At 40.1% G+C, this 20,835-nt stretch overlaps 1 protein-coding gene and 1 long non-coding RNA gene across 2 annotated transcripts in view; one reads left to right on the top strand and one right to left on the bottom strand.

Moving 5' to 3' along the window:
* Positions 1-20,835, bottom strand: part of JARID2 (jumonji and AT-rich interaction domain containing 2) — a 307,425-nt gene that overhangs the window by 257,980 nt on the left and 28,610 nt on the right. The gene's annotated exons all lie outside the window — the stretch shown is intronic.
* LOC144261252 (uncharacterized) lies at positions 130-19,425 on the top strand. Its single transcript, XR_013345191.1, has 3 exons — positions 130-276; positions 14,684-14,842; positions 14,963-19,425. It is a non-coding gene; the product is annotated as an uncharacterized LOC144261252 (long non-coding RNA).

Genomic DNA, 20,835 nt, shown 5'->3' with positions numbered 1-20,835 from the left:
AAGGGGGTGGGCTTATGAATGGGTACAGAGAGGGGGAGAGGTGGGACACAGCCCCTTCCCCTCCCCCAAATAGAGAGGGCAAGGAGAGGCAGCACAGCCAGCAGAGCCAGAAGTGAAGAGGCGGGGCCAGAGTCTCTCCGCTTCTGGCCACGCTGCTCTCCCCACAGCCTCCAAAGCAGCTGCAGCAGCTCCGGGGCTGGCAGGCTGCGGCTGCACTGCCCAGCCTGCTGGAGCAGCTCCGGCCAGGCCAGAGACATCCACCCTGGCCTGCCCTAGGTAAGGTGGCAAGGGATGGAATGGGGAGAGAGTGGGGGTCCCGGGCTAGGGATGGGGTGGGGTGGGGAGGGGTCATGTGGCGGGGGTGGTCACAGGGGTTACTCCCCTGACCCCCAGCTTCTCCCCCTGCAAATTTCCCCACCAGTTGCTGTCCCAGCCTGTCAGGGTAAGCCGCTGGCGGGCCAGGACATTTTGTTTACTTAGGTTTACCTCCGTGCCTGCGGATGTTTGAGGTAAACAAACTGTCTCGGCCCGTCAGCAACTTATCTCGATGGGCTGGGATCCAAAGTTTGCCACCCCCTGAATTATAAGGTTGGCTTATGAATAGGCCATAAAAATTTGCCAATTTTTACTTATCCATCTTTTGTGGGGGGGGGGTTGGATTATAAATGAACCGGCTTATGATCAAGCAGATACAGTATATTAAACCTTTGTCTGAAGACTCCCATTTGAGCTTTTAATATCCTTTTTGAGTATTATGTGCACACTGTTGAAAATATTGCATCTGATGAGGGTGACATTCTTCCGTACTGTAAACTAGAGTAGGAGGAATGTCACAATTTTAAGAATTCAAAAATACACAAAAAAAATTCAAGTTATAAAACAAATTCCACCTTGCAAAAAATTCAGCATTTATAAAGTGCTGTAAAGAACAGAGGGGAAATCCAGTTAGTAATCAGTCAACCCATCTGCTATTAGAATACCATAGGGCTACAGAATTTCAGTTGCATGTTTTGTTTTTTTAAATGCCCTCATTTTAAACCAGGAATTACCTGACCTTATAAATGAAGTTCTGAGTAAGCCTCAAATGAAACACTCAGGAGAACTCGATACTATGTCGATGTCATTTACCTCATGGTAACTAACCACAAAGAGCTATCCTGAGGTGCAGATGCAGTGAAGACCAAGCATTTAGTTTCACTGCGAGGCAAACAGTTCTATTCGCCCTCCCAGGGTTGATCTCAGTGAGTTTACCTCATGGTAAAACTAAACTAAACTGGTTTTAGCTGTGTTTTTACCTCACAAAAAGCTCCACATGCATTAGTTACCCCAAGGTAAAAACATACCTACCTTTTTTAGCAGTGAAGACCAAGCCACAGTGTGATAATTTCTAAAAACCTAAAAAGTGCCCACAGTCTTAATCTTCTCTCTCACTAGACATAACTATCCCTCAATCCTACCATACCCCCCAGAATTCTGCAATTCTCTCACTTATTTTAGCCCCATTTCATGCTATGCAAGTTCTTTGCCTCTAATCTCTCCAAGAAAGGGTGTGGGGAAAACACATAGGTTGCTATATGACAGGAACTTTTCCTCCCTCTCAAACCACTGTCTAATGGTTTAGGGAAGGTGACATACAGGACAGCGCACACAAGCAGGTAATTAAAATTCTGAAATTAAATGTCCAGGTTTTGAATTCTGACAAAACAAGGGACTAGGTTTTCATACAAATTCTGTCCCACTATTTGACCAGCTCTACTCTGGCATCCAGAGTGTCTCTCTTCAGACCCAATCCCTCAGTTTCTTCTCCTTTATCCTCTGCCTTGCTGTCCACAGGCTACCTTCCTTCAATTTTCACGTGCACTTTTGTTGCACCTAGCCAAAAAAGTATCCTTTAATCTAGGGGTGAGCAAAGTACAGCCCCTGGGCCGGATCTGGCCCTCCAGCCGTTTCAATCCGGCCCTCAAGCTCCTTCTGAGGAGTGGGGTCTGGGGCTTGCCCCAGTCCAGTGCTCTAGCCGGGGAGCAGGGTTGGGGGCCGCTCCACAGGGCTCCCAGAAGCAGCAGCATGGCCCCACTCTGGCTCCTATGCGAAGGGGCAGCCAGGGGGCTCCACTCTGCATGCTGCCCCTGACCCAAATGTTGCCCCCGCAGCTTCAACTGGCTGGGAACTGCGGCCTATGGGAGCTGCAGTTGTGGCACCCGCAGACGGGGCAGCACTCAGCCGCCTGGCCGCAGTTCCACATAGGAGCCAGTAGGGGGCCTTGGCCACTGCTTCTGGGAGCCGCCTGAGGTACCTGAGCCACTCCCCAACCCCCTTCCCCAGCCTTGATTCCCTTCTTGCCCTCCAAACCCCTCAGTCCCAGCCCAGAGCACCCTCCTACACCCTAAACTCCTCATCCTCAGCCCCATCCCAGAACCCCCCCCAACTGAAGCCCTCACCCCCCCCAGCCTAGAGCCCCCCTCCCATACCCTAAACTCCTCATTTCTGGCCCCACCCCAGAGCCCTCACCCCCTCCTGCACCCCAACCCCAATTTTGTGAGCATTCATGGCCCGCTCTACAATTTCTATTCCCATATGTGGCCCTCGGGCCAAACAGTTTGCCCACCCCTGCTTTAATCCATACTTCACAATCCTGGTTTCTCCTCCTCCCTTTTAACTCCTGGATTAAGCTGTTTGCTGTTTATCCTCTAATTATTTTTTTAAAACCATTGGAAAGTGGATTTTATTCTCACTGCACTGAAACTATTTTTACCAAACTGACAATCTCCATCCACTTGATCAAGTTTAACCATCTTTGACACAAACACAACCGCTTTGGGCTCCGTGCTTATGGAGATTCACTGTGAGAGAGAATTACAGAATATGGGATGTGGTGCAACTGAGGGGTAATTACCTCTAGTAACACATAGCATGTGGATCAACCCAATTCCATTCCCCTGCCTCAAATCTTACAGAAATCACAAGGTCAACCTTATTTGATGCACAAGACTTCAGCTGCTATTTTGTCTTCTATGAAACCTCTTCCAGTTGGCTGAATAGCATTTCTTAACCTGCCGGTATTTTTTATTTAATAAGAATTATGTAAAATGGGCTCTTATAATAGAAATTTTTAAAGTGCAGAGGAGTCAGGAAGGTAACAGTAAGTATTTCTAAAGTATTTCTGGCCCACTACAATCATCAGATGCATTACAGTGGCGTTTTTCATTACAAGCTTAAAAGAAACTGCAACATGGTTTACTACTCAGCTTACACTCAATGGGACATAGGTAAGGTTGCTCTAGAAGCAGTACTGCTGAATTCCGGATTCATGACCAAGTGAAAGTCAGAACTTTAATGTTGCATTAATTGGGTTTTGGGGTTTTCCCTTTCCTATCCAAATTCACACACTAATGTTGTGTGGAAAAATACAGCCCTGAAGGACAAGTGACGAGCAAGATGAAGGCATTAATTTTAGATGGCTATTTGTACATATCACAGAAATAAGTTTTAATGGCACCAGTAGAGAAAATTTTATCAACTCTCATCCTTTAAATCAAGATTCTTAACATGCGAAAACATAACACTTGATAATGATCCATCTTATAAAGATTTAAATGAGAAATTTCTAACTACAAATGTAAACTCACAGAAGCCCAAAATGTCCACTGTGAAGTCCCTCTCACTTAATATCTCAATAGCTTGTCAGACTCCTCAACAGGAGGGATTTACCAGCATTACAATATATTTCTGTTCTTGCGCCTCACAACAAAAACACCCCATGCTTTTAATTTTTTTAAAAAGAAGGTAACATTCTGATTTGGGATAGCGAAATTAGAATTCAATGTTCAATCTACGTTTGAAGACTAGTCTAATATCAAACTCACACCTTATTCCAGTCTTCAAGATTCATGTCACAGCTACAGCTCATGAGACAAGTCAATTGATATTACAGATGTAAAGACTTCTACCCTATTTTGTTTGTTACACACAGTCAAGGTTCCTTCCCCACTCTGAACTCTAGTGTACAGATGTGGGGACCTGCATGAAAGACCCCCCAAGCTTATTCTTACCAGCTTAGATTAAACACTTCCACCACCAAAGTGTTACACGAAGAACAGGGGAAGTGCCCACTCGGAAATGTCTCCCGCCCAAAATATCCCCCCAAGCCCTACACCCCCTTTCCTGGGGAAGGCTTGATAAAAATCCTCACCAATTTGCATAGGTGAACACAGACCCAAACCCTTGGATCTTAAGAACAAGGAAAAAGCAATCAGATTCTTAAAAGAAGAATTTTAGTTAAAGAAAAAGTAAAAGAATCACCTCTGTAAAATCAGGATGGTAAATACCTTACAGGGTAATCAGATTCAAAACATAGAGAATCCCTCTAGGCAAAACCTTAAGTTACAAAAAGACACAAAAACAGGAATATATATTCCATTCAGCACAACTTATTTTATCAGCCATTTAAACAAAACAGAATCTAACGCATATCTAACTAGATTGCTTACTAACTCTTTACAGGAGTTCTGACCTGCATTCCTGCTCTGGTCCTGGCAAAAGCATCACACAGACAGAGAGAACCCTTTTTTCCCCCCCGTCCCGATTTGAAAGTATCTTGTCTCCTCATTGGTCATTTTGGTCAGGTGCCAGCAAGGTTATCTTAGCTTCTTAACCCTTTACAGGTGAAAGGGTTTTTCCTCTGGCCAGGAGGGATTTAAAGGTGTTTACCCTTCCCTTTATATTTATGACACACACGCTACTTGCCCCGTTACTGTGAACGGTCCTTTAGCAATGAGTTTGTAGGCCTGGGTAGCATCAGTCTTTCTTCAAAACAGTCCGAAGCTGAGCATGTGGACTTTGTTATGTTAGTTACAGGAGGTACTGTCGGACTCCGATATGGTTATGGGATCCTGTATTAACAAGAGCTTCAGGGAGGATTGATTCCACAGCACAAAAACAAACTGGCAGTGAGAACACGTGGCTGCTTAGTCTTTCAAACACTCCGCTACTCCATAATTGGCTCATAAATTTCATTCATAACTTGAAATGAACTATCTGTATTTTCAAATGTTGTCATTACTCTCCTGTCTGTAAGCAGTTAAAAAGAACCTTGTGTTGTGACTGAATTAGTGGCATAGTTTATGGCTCACATGGAGCCAAGTACAACCAGAACCTCTCCAAATAGGATTTTCAAACCCAGGATTCCTTGATCAATCATCAATTAATCAAAACTGTCAGAAGGTGAAGCCAGCCCTGGATTTAAGTCACTATGGTAAGCCATGCCCCTCCCATAAAAGCCTCCTCACACAAATTCTTGCTGAGCCGATTGGGAGCAGCTATCTCACAGGCATTGACTATACTACAGCAGTATCATTAAAAGGAATTCCATGACATGCCTTGTCTTCAGAACACTGAATAGAAGCTTCAATATTAGAAAGAAAATAGAGCAGGGATGGAAGGAATGGGAAGCCAAAAAGATTGTATATAGTCACATAGACAAACATTTTTTAAAAAAATTTAAGCTACATAGTTGATCTATTGACCAAATGGCAGATGCAGAAGGATAAAATGTTCCTAGAGGATTAGAATTTCTTTGCATTTCTTTTCGTGTTGTAACTGAATATTAGTAAAAAGCAACAAATACTTCCGACCACAGTTGTCAAATTCATTCCAAAGTGGGCACAGGGCAAATGTGTAAAAAAAGCAAATTGCATTTCAGAGCAAGGCTTCATATATATTTTTAAATGACATACTGGACATTCAAATTATTATTTATTGTTCAAGAGTTTTAGACTAATTTAAACAACTAATAAAATCCCCACTTAAGCAGCAGGTTTTACAAATTAAATTGACAAAGGCATCAAAATCAAGATTTCACCTCTACACCCCCCTACCCACAGAGGAATGAAGGCATAGGGAGGAGGGAAAGTAGTACAATCCACACACAATTATAGCACAGGTCCAAGAAAATCCAGTTTTGAAGACAACAAAGTAAAAGTATTTAAATATTTGTACACATACAGACAAGACAGACCAACACACATGACGGACTAATAGTCTGTTCACAGGGACAAGGGTTTTTTTTTTAAAGTTTAGAGACACTTCAGATTTTAAAGGCCCTGAAGTAGCTTTCAGACAAGCTTCAGTTTCACCCTGAACTGCAGAATTCCAGTTCAAGTTGGAAGCTCAAGAAGAAAGCCAGCCTAGTCACATCCAGTCATTTCATTCATGTGCTTCCTAAGAGAATAAGTAGTACATTTCTTACATATAAACTTGCTGTGGCTATGTGCTTGCCCACAGAGTCAGTACAGTTCAGGTTGAAAGTAGTTTTGTTATTTTTATTCTTTCCAGCTTTAGGCCCAGGAAGCAACTTCAGGAGAACAGATTACAATCCACTAAGCAGACGTTTCAAGAAAATACCTACAGCTATTTTGTCCCACTAGAACATAAACCAAGCAAACAGAAGGCTATCCAACAGAAAGTTGTTTTTGTTTTGGGGTTGTTTGTTGTTTTTTTGGAGGGGGTGGGGGGAGATGCTTCAAAGGAAAAAGAGTGACTTTGCTAACCAGCATTGGAGAAGGCCAAACTGTGTAACAAACTGAGCTCTAGTACAGTGGCTCTCAACCTTTCCACACTACTGTACCCCTTTCAGATTTGTTTTGCGTACCCCTAAGTTTCACATAATTTAAAAACTACTTGCTTACAAAATCAGACATAAAAATACAGAAGTGTCACAACACACTATTACTGAAAAATTGCTTACTTTCTCATTTTTACCATATAGATATAAATCAGTTGAAATATAAAATATTGTACTTACATTTAAGAGTGTATAGCATACACAGCAGTATAAACAAGTCATTGTCTGTATCAAATTTCCGTTTGTACTGACTTCACTGGCACTTTTTATGTAGCCTTTTGTAAAACTAGGCAAATATCTAGATGAGCTGATATACCCCCTGGAAGACTTTTACGTACCCCGGTTGAGAACCACTGCTTTCGTGTGAACAATGTAGGACAGCTTTTTTTTTTTTTTTTTTTTTTAAAAACAACATCTCTTACTCAATGAAGTAATGGCACTTTAGCTTCTTCTAAGAATAGCCTCCTAACAGGCTTGTAAAATGCATCCAATCCACACACAAAAGGGCTCCAAGCTATATGGGTGCATGCCAAACTCCATTTAGTTGCCAGTGTGCATGGAGGTCACTTGTGTAATAGCACTAATGGTTCAAACAGTCCTTCCACTATTCTCCAACCCTGCACAGGTGGCCTTTCAGAATCTCCCAGAGTCAGTCTGGGACCTGTTCTCAAAACTGTGGGATAAGCCTTCAGAAGGAAACACAGCTAAAGATTTGTCTACACAGCAGGGTAATGTGCACTATGGGCGTACAATTTCCACAGCGCACAAACATGTTGGACATTAATTGGGCCACGTAGATCCTTCTGGTGCACACTGAAGGTTTCCTAATGCATTTTAATGTAATGCTTTACTACTCCTTTGGGGTTGTGTGTTATGGGGATTGGTTTCGCTTTTTGACATGAAATTGTGGGAACAGAGTCAAACACATTCAGCTGCTAAACTGCAGACGTTCCATTTTATGCACAAGAGCAGGAGCCTTTTGAGGACATCATCAAAAGTATATTACTTACTTATGGAGGATTAGGGTTCCATGAATAACCTCATCTGCTCCAACAGACAAATCAGCTTATGGAGTTTGGTTGTACCTTTACTTAAGCAGGAAAAGGACATTCTCTGACATTTTAAGTAGTAGTTTAAAAAAAAAAAAAGTGTTTTATTAGTTGTTCTTTGAAATAATCTTACTATTAATTGTTTAGAAATACAAAAAGTGCCCAAAATATGCCAGATGCTTTCCAAACAAACAAAGGAGGAAGAGAATCTCTGTCTTGAAGAGATTAAAATCTAAGACGACAAAAATAGAGGAAAGGTGGGAGACTGCAATACTGCATACAAGCAAAGTTATTCTAGTGATGACAATCGAATGTAGTGGGTTTCTTGGTTTTTTAAGTTAAATAAAACTATTGCAAATAGTTTCTGTGCCTGAGTTTGTTTTTCTTTTATTAAAATCCAAATGATTCCCACATATCATTCTAATTGGCCATGTGATCCCCCAACCCATTACTTCCTGCTTGCCAGCCTATGTTAATTTACCTTGGTAATTTACTCTTTACCTTGCCACGGGGATAGGACTCAGCGAGGGAAGATAAACATTGCAGTAAATTTCACACAAAAAACTTTAAAGGTTAAGTGTCCGAAGTTACTCTGCAGGTCCAGACTGTAGTCATTAAACTGTTCTCCCAATAGACTTTCAGATGATATTTGCAAGTACTTTGGAATAGATGGGGGAGAAATGGGACATGATCAGCAATCTCTAATCAAAAAGATACCTAGTACAAGCTCATGTGGAATGCTGAAGGTTAGAGGTAAGAAGGTGTGTGCACCTGTAGTGAAGCTTGCTCAACACCTGGCTACAATAAATTTGCCTCAAGCCATTCTCTACAAGTCTTTTCCCTTCATAAGTATTAAATTCACTCACACTTTTACTCACTCATGGTTCCCCCAAAAAACAACCCCACCTAACAAAAATCAAAAGCCAGACTGATGTGGCTTTGCCATGTTGGGTATGTATTCCAAAAATAGAAATTAAACCCTCAGAAGACCAGAGGTCCCCTATGTGTTCTGGCTAGGGGGAAAGAACACAATAATGTTTAGATGGATAGCACTCATTTTTCATCACCAAACCCTATTACTTAAGCATGGAACAGCCTTTTTATAAAGAACCACCTTAGTGATCACTAAATATACCTTTAGTGTTTAATAAAAATGAAAACTAAGTGCAAAGAATTAGCTGAAAATAGCTGTATAGCTAGCCACCTTCAGCAGATTCACAACTCATCTTTCTGTAGCCACTTCCTCTTGATTGCACTATCTTCATTTAATGCCAAAACCAAAAAAGCTTTGCTTCTATTTAGGGGATGGATGGTAATTTGTCCTTTGTATTACAAGATAAAAAACTTCCATTGGAAGGTACTCACTGTTTTTAGTTCCTTAGGGCTATTATAGTCACCCTTTGCTTTAACTCCTTTTCTCTGTAGACAGGATTTATGGAGTATGATACTCAGCAACATTTACTCCCAAAGAATTTTACATCTAGGATTTGTTTACATTTCATTGGAGAAAAAACATGGTTACAAATAGGAAGGAAATAAATACATACATACAATTTTTGACCCAGATTACTGTATTTGGAAGCAGGTTTTTCTTTTAGCAAATTATGGTTTAAAAACTTTCATAATTGAAGTTTTAAGTTAAAGGTGGTGGGAAGGAAGTCACTGTAAAACAGCCTCTTTTGCCCAAAGCTAGTTTTACAAGATCGACTATTTCCCCAACTTCTGCTTACGGAGGTTTTATTCTGGCAAGCTCTAAAGTCTTTTTAAAAGCAGATCTTAGATCAGCAAGGAAACACACTCAGCAGGGCTAGACAACAATGGAAAGATTTTATTAAGGTAGAACACTCACAGAAGGAAAGATCCTGCCTTACTCATGCAACCTGGAAAGAAATGTACACTCAGAACCCCCAGAAAGGTCGCAAAGGGGTCAGACTCTACTCGGGAGATAGCCAACCCAAAAAGTGTTACAACAGACTTTCACTACAACTTCTCCTTTACAACTCCTGCTAGACTGTAAGTTTCCTAGTTTGCTGATTTTCCACTACTATTTGATTGTATGCACTGCACCCCCAATTCCACAAATTAGAAGTCACCAATAGTCATTACTATCAGCTAACAGATCAACCATTTGTGGTACACACAAGAGAGGACACTTTTAAAAGCAGGAATATGCAACCCATTTAAGCTATGTTTGTCAAGTGATGAACTAAGCAGCTATCTTCAAAGGGCAGATCCTATTCTAAACAGTAGAGGAGATTTGAACTTTGACTTAATATTCCTCAAAACACAATACAATACAATAGTTGAAAATCGTCCAACCAGACTCTTGCAATGATCTGGAGGAAGGCTAAAGTCAATGCGGTTCAAATGCAGTCCAATTTAATTAACTTAAAAAAAAAAAAAAAAAAACAGAAACATCACTCTCACCATAGTCTGATAATGTGCAGAATTAGGTTAGAAGGACAATTTTTGGGTGAAATGTTGTTGAAATAACTTTGCAGGTCTCTGGTAGTTGTGGTCAGGGGAAAATTAAATATTCAGTTGCACTTTTCAGCACAAGAAGGCTCAGAGAGGGATAGTCAGGCCAAACATTGCCCCAAATTCACATTGTGAGAGAATATGCCTTTGTATAACCGCAAGCAAATAGCCATGTTCCAAGTGTTATCAGCTCGTGACTTTTTTGAGAGTCATGATATTTGTGTTTTCTTTAAAGCCTCAGTTCCTAGAGTCCTGTAAATACATGAGAACCTCTTCTGTTTAAAATATCTGATACGTGCATACAGATAAACACATACATTTCTAGCCCTCATGGTTGCTTGAAAAGCTTGAAAACGTGACCCGAATGTACCCAAAGCCTCAAGAGTCAGAAAGTAAATATGAAGAACTTCAAAATCATGGATTTTTAAAACTAATCTTATAATTATTTGGAGGCTGCCTTTTAAAAAAATATATTTGGAGTGGACAATGCTGATGTTCCCATGATGATCAGAATGGGGATCAGGGAAGAGGATTTGCCCTGCTTCTGTTGAAGTTTACCAAAAAAAAAAAAAAAAAAAAATCCACTGTGCTGTTTGCAATGCAAATAATACAGCATTGCGTTCGTGTACAAAAACCTGAAGAAGATTAGAAACACAGGTGCAACTCATCTGTCCATCATTGTTGTCCAAGCTCAGCAAAACAATCATAAAAGGATGAGAAGTTAGATTTTTAACATTTTTCTTTTAATAATCTTTGGTCTTGTTTGTACCACAAATAATTTATTTTAGCCTAACAGTGTCCACCTTTCATTCCCTATGCTGTCCAACATTGCTCTTCCTCCCAAAACCAGTTCCAGTGCACAGGTTCATTGGTGCACGCTGCTCAGAGAGAGGTGCACTGCAGAGTATAATGGCTGCTATTTTTAGTGATACAGTCCCTTTTACAAAAAAGGGTTTAACTACTTGCATTCCAAAGCAAATACAAATACCACAAAACAAGTCAATTTTTAGTTCCAGCAGAACCAAGCTCCAATTCTAGAAACAGACTCAAGGGAGCTAAAATTCACAGGAAGGCATTTGCAGCAGATGGAGGACCCGATTCTCTGTTCCTTGCACCCTTAGTCATCATTTACACCCACTTTGCACAGGTGAAAATGATCACACCAGCTGAAAAGGAGTGGAGAATCAGACCCTAACCCAAGAAACTGGACAGAGGGTCTCTTATCCCACCGAGAGAGACCACAAGGCAGGATGCTACTTTATTACACAACTCAAGAAAGCGATTCTCTTGTTTAATTTTTTCATTAAATTAAATTACATTTTAAAAAAATAGCTGAACAACAAGACTATGCAAATATTTCTAGGTTCTGAAGAGATCAGGCCAACCTCCTCCCTGGTGGTTTGCATGTCGTCATCAGAACTGCTTGATGTTTATATAGCCTTATAGCTTAAATACGTTTTACATGTCTTTCGAGGTACAGAGCACATATTTATGAGTTGCAGTGATTGCCTTTTCATAAGTGGTGTATAGACATGTGGAAAACAGAGGTTCCCATGACTAATACTGTCTCCAAACAAAATTCTTAAAGAGAGGCAGAAGACCAAACTAACAGACGTAGAATGGGCATGCTTTACTGGGAAGGAGCATATAAATTAACCAACACTACAGAAGAGAAAACCCAACTATTAATCCTTTCTGCTACACTTAATTGATTTTTAAACAGTAAAATTTTACTGATGCTAAGCTAAAAGTTTTGGTAAATTTAATTTATATATTATCCTTCATCATAAATGATCCCAAAAGTGCTTCATAAACTTTTTTACACACCCATAAATCACTCAGATCTCTACAATGTAGCAGCTTTTTAGCTGCATAGTGACACTACTTGATATGTTAAGGACTGAAAGTGAAGAATATCATGAGGCAGACCCTCAGAGGATGTAATATGGCATGTCAGTGTTAGAGTCCAAATGCCAATTTACACTAGCTGAGGATCTGGCCCTAAAACCAACTGAAATTAGAGAAAACTTAGGTAAGTAAGTGTAATTACCGGAACTGGTAATTACAAGACCACCAGGTTTTTAAAAAAGTCCTATTTTTACAAAAAGCTTTCTTTAAAAGGACCACGGCCAATATTTTCAAATGTGGACACCTAAAACTGTGCTCCTAAATCCATATTTAGACACCTGAACTAGGGTTTTCATTTTCAAAGGCATACCTGCTACTCTAGTATATGCATCAAATATGTCTTCATCCTCGCTCCTGCCACACAGTGTGAAAGAGGGAATTCAAAAGTGTGTTTCTATGTTTGGGGTTCCAATCTAATTAAATGAGTATAGTTAATTGGATTGTTAACTAAAAACCAACTATAATTCTTACCCTAAGATCAAGCAGTTGCTTTTCTATTTTCTCTTCTCCATCTCCCCTCTGCTCCCAGATCTGAAACATTTTGTGTTCACTCTCTTCCTTTCTCCCTACACCAAAATCCCTCCAACACCCAACTTAGCCACAATGAGCTGTGAAAATGATACTGGAACAGGATTGTCAGAATTTGTCAAGCCACTCACTCTAATCACGGTTTTAAATTGGCTGAAGAGGAGGGGAGCAGGAATAGAGCTGATGTTTTAAGGTAGAGGCTGGTAGCCTTAAAAAAAACAAAAACAAAAAAACAACCTACCATCCTCAGCAGTAAGAATTTCCCTCTAAAATCCTGGAATTCCTTTTATTTAGTGAAGAGATACTTCTCCCTCCAATTTCAAAACTGACAAAGGGAATTAGATATTTTAAACTTATGCATGCACGTTCACACATTTTGGAGTGAAGCATCTTCATTAATTCAGTTGCCCAATGTATATCAGAAGCTTCCTAGTAACAGTTTCCATATTTATATTTTTTTTTTAAAAAAAGTGGAGCCTCCAAGCCATAAATTCAGACATTCTGAATTCATTCCTGCAAATCCAGAAGTAAATCCAGATGTGAAATATCAGCGAGGCAGATACTAATGCCAGCACATTCTTCACACCAAATAATATGCATTAAACTGATACCTTACCACAATATTAGCAGGTCCCATATACAACTGCAAAATCCTTCTGCTCAGGCACCACTATCTACACCACTGACAAACTGACTAGAAATCGGATTGCCACAAGAGTGTTTGATGAAGCCTCGATAGTTTCTACCAGCCCACTGTTTTTTACAGCTCACTGTTTTTCAATATTAGTAGGGGGAGCGGAAAACTGGGGGAAGCTGAAGTGTTTTGGAACTGGAGGTAGAAAGAGAGAAATTAAAGTTCTCATCTTGGCCCTGCTTTAGTTTAACTCAAAACAAAATTAGGGAAACACTGTATTACCACAACGGATACTGAGCCAACATTTTCTCTGGCAGACTATAGTCAGAATCACTGAAGTCCCCTGCCCCTCACTTCTCTTTAATGCTATTAAAGTTCTGCAAATGAACAACCGTATGTTTGTGCTCACTTCATTCTTCCTTGCAACGTAAAACTTTACACACTGTACTAGAAAAAGTAATACATACACATTTGAGGGAGCAGCTCTGCAAAAGACACATTCCAGTTTATTCCCCCTAGTCACTCAATCCAGCATTCTGAGGTTAAACTAGAGAAAAATACCAGTGATGGTTCTACTTATCAGCCATTAAGTGGTGTTTTGATCCAGGAGTACAGCTTGCACCCCCAATGTGGAGAACTATGCCGAGGAGCAACAAGTCATACCTACACTACTTTGGACACATGTAGGTGGACCCAGGTTCAGGGGAAGAGCATGCTAAAAATAGTAGTGTGGCCATGACAGCACAGGCGGTGGCTTAGGATAGCTGCTTGAGTATGCACCCATGGGTTGAGCAGGAGTTTACTCAGATGACTAGCCCAAGCAACAGCCTATTCCACCTCAGCTACGCTGCTATTTTTAGTGCACTAACTCGAGCAGAGCTAGTGCTTGAATGCCTATGTGAGCTGTAAGAACGAGAAGTACTTGTGGCACGTTAGAGACTAACAATTTTATTTGAGCATAAGCTTTTGTGGGCTAAAGCCCACTTCATCAGATGCATGCAATGGAAAATACAGTAGGAAGATGTATACACACACACACACACACACACAGAAAAAATGGGGGTTGCCATACCAACTCTTAACGAGACCAATCGATTAAGGTGGGCTATCATCAGCAAGAGAGAAAAAAAAAAAAACTTTTGTAATGATAATCAGGATGGCCCATTTCAAACAGTTGACAAGAAGGTGTGAGTAACAGTAGGGGGAAAATTAGTATGAGGAAATAGTTTTAGTTAGTGTAATGATTCCTCCACTCCCAGTCTTTATTCAAGCCTAATTTAATGGTGTCCAGTTTGCAAATTAATTCCAATTCAGCAGTCTTTCATTGGAGTCTGTTTTTGAAGTTTTTTTGCTGAAGAATTGCCACTCTGTAATTGAGTGTCCAGGAAAGTTTAAATGTTCTCCCACTGGTTTTTGAATGTTATAATTCTTGACGTCTGATTTGTGTTCATTTATTCTTTTGCGTAGAGACTGTCCAGTTTGGCCAATGTACATGGCAGAGCTGTGAATCACACCTCCCAGCAGCTGTCTAGACATACTCTTGGAATATGCTGTGAAACTAGCATAAATGGAGTCACACATGCAATCACTTTCTAATAGAAGACACTGCCTTAATTACAAATACAGGTAATTCTTTCTAATGGCTTTAGCACACAGCCAAGAACTCCCACGGTCTAATTTGTCTCTGCTATATAGTTACTTTGAGATCTAGGGCAACCCACTTACGCTTGGTCTCTAATTTTCCAGGTCCATCAGTAACATAGCAAAGTAGGCATTAAGAAGCTTTGTTGATACATACAAGTCACTTTGAAGCTACAGCATTCTATAAGGAATGAATACCAAAGAAGTGGTTTACCTCTCTACCAAGTCAAGTTCTGAAAGATTATGTCCTGTCAAGAGTCATTCTGCTACCATACAGAGGCCCAATGGCTGAGACAGAGGAGAACTGATCTGGGTATAGGAGTAATTCTAGGATTGCCACCACTGCTCTTCTAATATTTCCATACTTGAGTTTATTGCTCTTCTATTGGCACCTGATGGAAGGCTATTGTGCACATAGCATCATGTCTGCAGATTCAGGAAGGCACCAATCCACTTGTTTGCACTCTGCTCATTTTTCCAACTATATGGGTTAGAAACAGGTGGTTTTTTTTAAAACTGCGATTCCAGAACTCCTACAGCACATTCTGAAGCCACAGAAGCATGGGATGTGCAAGGTCCGGGGTCTAATGATGTGATATATGCCATCATGTGCCAGCAATGCGCCTTTGCCATGTACATTGACCAAACCGGACAGTCTCTACGTAAAAAAAATGAACGGACACAAATCAGATGTCAAGAATTATAACATTCAAAAACAAGTCGGAGAACATTTCAATCTCTCTGGTCACTCGATTACAGACCTAAAAATCGCAATATTATAACAACAAAAACTTCAAAAAACAGACTCCAATGAGAGACTGCTGAATTGGAATTAATTTGCAAACTGGACACCATTATAGTAGGCTTGAATAAAGACAGAGTGGATGGGTCATTACACAAAGTAAAACTATTTCCCCATGCTTATTTCTCCCCCCCAGCCACTGTTACTCTCACCTTCTTATCAACTGTTGGAAATGGGCTATCCTGATTATTACTACAAAAGGTTTTTTCTCCTGCTGATAACAGCTCACCTTAATTGATCACTCTTGTTATAGAGTGTATGACAACACCCATTTTTTCCATGTTCTCTGTGTATATACGTATATATCTTCCTACTGTACTTTCCACTGCATGCATCCGATAAAGTGGGTTTTAGCCCCCGAAAGCTTATGCTCAAATAAATTTGTTAGACTCTAAGGTGCCACAAGTGCTCCTCGTTCTTTTTGCTGATACAGACTAACACAGCTACCACTCTGAAACCTATCTTTGCAGAAACATTCTGAATGGGTACGTGTGGAGAAAGACTTCATTTGTTAAGGCCTGAGGAAAGGACGTTACAAAAACTGAGACTCTGTAAGATGAGAGCTTAGAGAAGATAGCTGTGTGGATTGATAAGATAGGCCATATTTACAGAGATTTCACATTGAAAGAATTGGGAAGACTTAGACGTAGCCCAGATTGCAAGATCCTTTTCCTAGCCCATCCCTTTGATTATGTCACCCTCTCTTTGAATCCTTCCATTGTCTCATTGGTTCCTTGTGCTCCCGTGTTTATACCCAATTGTCATCTCTTGCCTTATACTTAGATTTTAAGCTCTTTGAGGCAGGGACCATCTTATTGTTCTCTGTTTGTACGGCACCTAGCACAATGGGATCCTGATCCATGACTAGGGGTCCTACTGCAGTAATAGTAATATGACACAAGATTAAACCAATAGTGTACTCTTTTCTTGGAAGGGGAAAAAGAGAAAAATTCAGTTTATCTTTGTTTCTCAGTGTCTCACCACGTTAATGAAAAAGGAGTAATTTAAACTAGCCCTCTGGGTCGCAATCATAGCCATCAGCTTCAATGGCAACTACTTACATTCAATTAATGGGGTTATTAGGCTTTTGGTGTTTAAGTCCACATTTTGCTAAAGTTTCTGGATTAGACTTTTTAGTTTTAAATTTTGAAAACTGAGCATGTGGGAACACAAATCTTAAAGCAAGGCAAATGGATTATTTCAATAATCTTTAAATCAATACAATCTTAGAAATTTACCAGGCACCTTTAATGCCTTTACCATCTAGAAAAGGTATTTGTCATTAACAAATGAAGCACTTAAACCTGAGAAGTTACCTTATCACAATAAATGAGGGGGGATGTTTGGGGCCTGTTTATACAGCAGAGTTGTACTGATAACATGTATTAACTTTAAAACAGATCTAGTTAAACCCCTACAAGGTGCAGAGTGGATGCTCTTATTCTGGCATAAACTTGGTTTACTTTGGATTATCTTAAATTGATTAGCAACAAGTTTAACTAGACTTGAGTAAGTCACTCTTAGGCCATGTCTGCACTACGGGTGGTACAGAAGCACAGCTATGGCGATATAGCACTGCAGCAGACATGCTTGTCTGCACTGCGGGTGGTACAGAAGCACAGCTATGGTGATATAGCACTGCAGCAGACATGCTTCGTACAGCAACGGAAGGGGGTTTTCAGTCACTGAAGGAGCTCCACCTCCCCACACATCAGTAGCTAGGCTGACAGAAACATTCTTCCATCGACCTAGCCATGTCTACATCAGGAATTAGGTCCGCATAGCTACAGTGCTCAGGAATGTGTACTTTTCACACCCCCATGTGCCAAAACTAAGCTGATCTACATTTCAAATGTAGACCAGGCCTAATACCAAAAGAAGACTGTTCACACACCATTTTGCACTGCTTTCAATTCATATGTTAAGCTCTACCAGTGCAACTTTCTCATGTAGACCAGCCTGGTAGTGTAACTGACAGATATTACTCTTATACAGATCGCCCTAGTAGAGATGGGCCATTAGCACAGATCTTGAGTTTTCCATTTGTAAAATAAGAGGCTCTTTCTTCACACCTTTAAAAAAAACAAACCATCTATCAAGACCAACTACTGTCATCCCATTCTGACAGACTAACACCACAAGGAGATGAAGTAGTGTTATATTAGGCTTTTCTACCACTGGCAACAGCTATGTACTTTAAAATGTTTCCCTTCCTTTGTGCCCTGATATAGTTACCAAATCATTTTAAATAGAATTGGATAGTAAGTTTTCTGCTACAACTAAGATGCAAAACAGTTACAAAAAACCCCAACAACTAATGTCCGAGATTGCAGTCACTCACTGCATTTTGGCATACAACTATCCTCAATCCTTTTATTACTAAATTATTATTTTGGGGGAAGGGTGGAAAGAAGGGAGGGGAAACGCAATCTGTATTCCTCGAAGTACTTTTCTATTCTGAAAAGTGACAAACGCTTTCGAGCTCCATGTTTATTGGTTCTCCAAGGACTTCCAGATGAAAACCATGTTCAATTTGGAAAATAACAAGATGTTTTTCATAGCTGCCAACACTGCTAACTTGGTCTAGAATCTTCAAGTCATGCTGGTTTTTCTGCAGTGTCAGTTCTGCAACTGAAGTTAGTTAATCGTTCTAACAAAAATGATGTTATCCAAAACGGAACCCAGCTCCCTCGCACTACATCTTCCCTGGGAAAGTATCATGTTAACACATTTTAAAATGTCAGACATGGTTTCACCCTTGTTATGGACAAACACGGTCATATTCAAAAACATGATGGCTGGTCATAGCACCTAGTGTGGACAGGAACTAAGCCATATTTAACATGATAGTTAACAAGTTTGCTAACACTTTCCAGTGTAGGCATGGCCTTAGTTGTGCTGCTTCAAAGTGCCAAGAGGAATAAAAGAGTAATCAAATGATACTCAAACGATAAAGTACAGGCTGAGGTTTAGGTAATACACCAGTGCCATTCTTAGTCACACCTCTGACTATAATTTCAAGTGAATGCATTTTCACTGAAAATCAGAGTCCCAGCTGTACCCACCTAATGAAAGGGACCCATGCAAAATGCAATTTTTCCACCAGTTAAACCAATGACAAAACCACTGTCACAATTCAAACTGAAAAACCCAACTGCCTTAAAATAAAATATATATTTTTTAAATCGGAGACTAAAATTACTAGCAACTCTTTTGGCATTTCATATCACACACCAGGAAAAAGAAAAAAAGAAACCAGTAACAGGAGGTGTCATAAATATAAAGGGAAGGGTAATCACCTTTCTGTATACAGTGCTATAAAAATCCCTCCTGGCCAGAAGCAAAGTCCTTTTATCTGTAAAGGGTTAAGAAGCTCAGGTAACCTGGCTGGCACCTGTGCCAAAATGAACAATGAGGGGACAAGATACTTTCAAATCTGGAGGCGGGGGGGAAAAGGCTTTTGTCTGTCTGTGTGATACCTTTGCCGGGGAAAGAACAAGGATGCAAGCCCTCCAACTCCTGTAAAGCTGGAAAGTAATCTAGCTAGAAAATGCGTTCGGTTTTCTTTGTTTTGGCTTGTGAAATTCACTGTGCTGGAAGAAATGTGTATTCCTGTTTTTGTGTCTTTTTGTAACTTAAGGTTTTGCCTAGAGAGATTCTCTATGTTTTGAATCTGACTGCCTGTAAGATTATCTTCCATTCTGATCTTACAGAGTTGTTCTCTTATCTTTTTTTGTTCTCCTAATAAAGTTCTGTTTTTTAAGAATTGGATTGCATTTTTTGGGTCTTAAAAATCCAAAGCTGGTCTGTGCTCATCTTGTTTATTCTCAAGCCCCCCAGGAAAGGGGGTGTAAGGGCTTGGGGGGATATTTTGGGGAAATAGGAACTCCAAGTGGTCCTTTCCCTGATTGGTTGTTAAATCACTTGGTGGTTGCAGCATTTACTTAATCCAAGGGCAAAGACTTTGTGCCTTGGGGAAGTTTGAACCTAAGATGGTAGAAATATGCTTAGGGGGTCTTTCATGCAGGTCCCCACATCTGTACCCTAGAGTTCAGAGTGGGCAGGGAACCCTGAGAGGAGGAGTGCTTCGGCATTAGGAAAAGAAAAGTCACAATTAGGAGTCAATCGTAACAATAGTGTTAACTAACTTTTGAAATGTGAATTCTAAAAGTCCAACTGTGTTTGCTTATTGCAAAAACAAAAACAAACACCACACACCCCAATGCATTTCTGAGCTCCAGGGCAGCTGCCCTAGACGTGTTATCTTTTGTTCAGAATACACCATTGGCATTTAAAGTGTAGAGCCTAGAAAGCCAATAGGAGAACCCAGGATTGAACCAATTATCCAGAGAGAATATGGATGAAAAGTGCGAAGGAAGGGATTCTGTATTGTCTCCCTGCTATAGCACAGATTGTGATTATGTGCTGAAAATCTTTTCTCCTATATCAAGATATAAAAATTGCAAAGGATGCAAGTTTTAATTAACACTGTCATCAGCATCTTTCACAGCTATTTCTTTACAGTAAGTGCCCCAAAATGACCGAATGCAGATTTGTGGTACTTTAAGCAGCAAAAGGTGGGAAGGAATTTTAGATTCTTTTTTCCATGGTTAACTGGTAACCACACTCATGAGTTGCCTCACTTCCTCTGAAAAATTCAGCTTCTGGCCCTACACTTTGCAGCTGTTTTGATGCAACACAATGCTGAAGTAAACCTCCAAAATATCATTGTACTGCATATAGTTCCAGACACTACATGAAAAACAGTTTTCCTATACCTCACAATTTCAGAAAAGGAATTCTCTTTGGCAACAGTTCAATATACACAAAAGTTAAAAATAAATTATTTCCCTTTATATACACTACTTGTTTTTCATTATTAGATCAGGAAGAGAAATGCAATCTCTTTCATAAAACTTCTCTTACTCAACCTGCCCCATTTTACCATTTGAATAAAATAAAGCTAAGAGTAAAACTTTTATGGAATTTATCTATATGAGCAGGCAGTAAAGTGGACAGATGAATGGAAGAAAAAAGGGAATTTTTTTTTCAGACAGATTTGCCTGAAATCAAGACTATGTTCAGCCCGGTTTTCATTTTTCTGCATACCCTCTTCCTTGTTATATCTCTCTTTAAATAAGCTCATTGTGCAAATCAGACTTTGACTGCTAACATA

Source organism: Eretmochelys imbricata, chromosome 2, assembly GCF_965152235.1.
Source record: "Eretmochelys imbricata isolate rEreImb1 chromosome 2, rEreImb1.hap1, whole genome shotgun sequence".
Lineage (NCBI taxonomy): Eukaryota > Metazoa > Chordata > Testudines > Cheloniidae > Eretmochelys > Eretmochelys imbricata.
The sequence above is the reverse complement of the archived record's forward strand: the minus strand, read 5'-3'. Positions and strand labels throughout refer to the sequence as shown.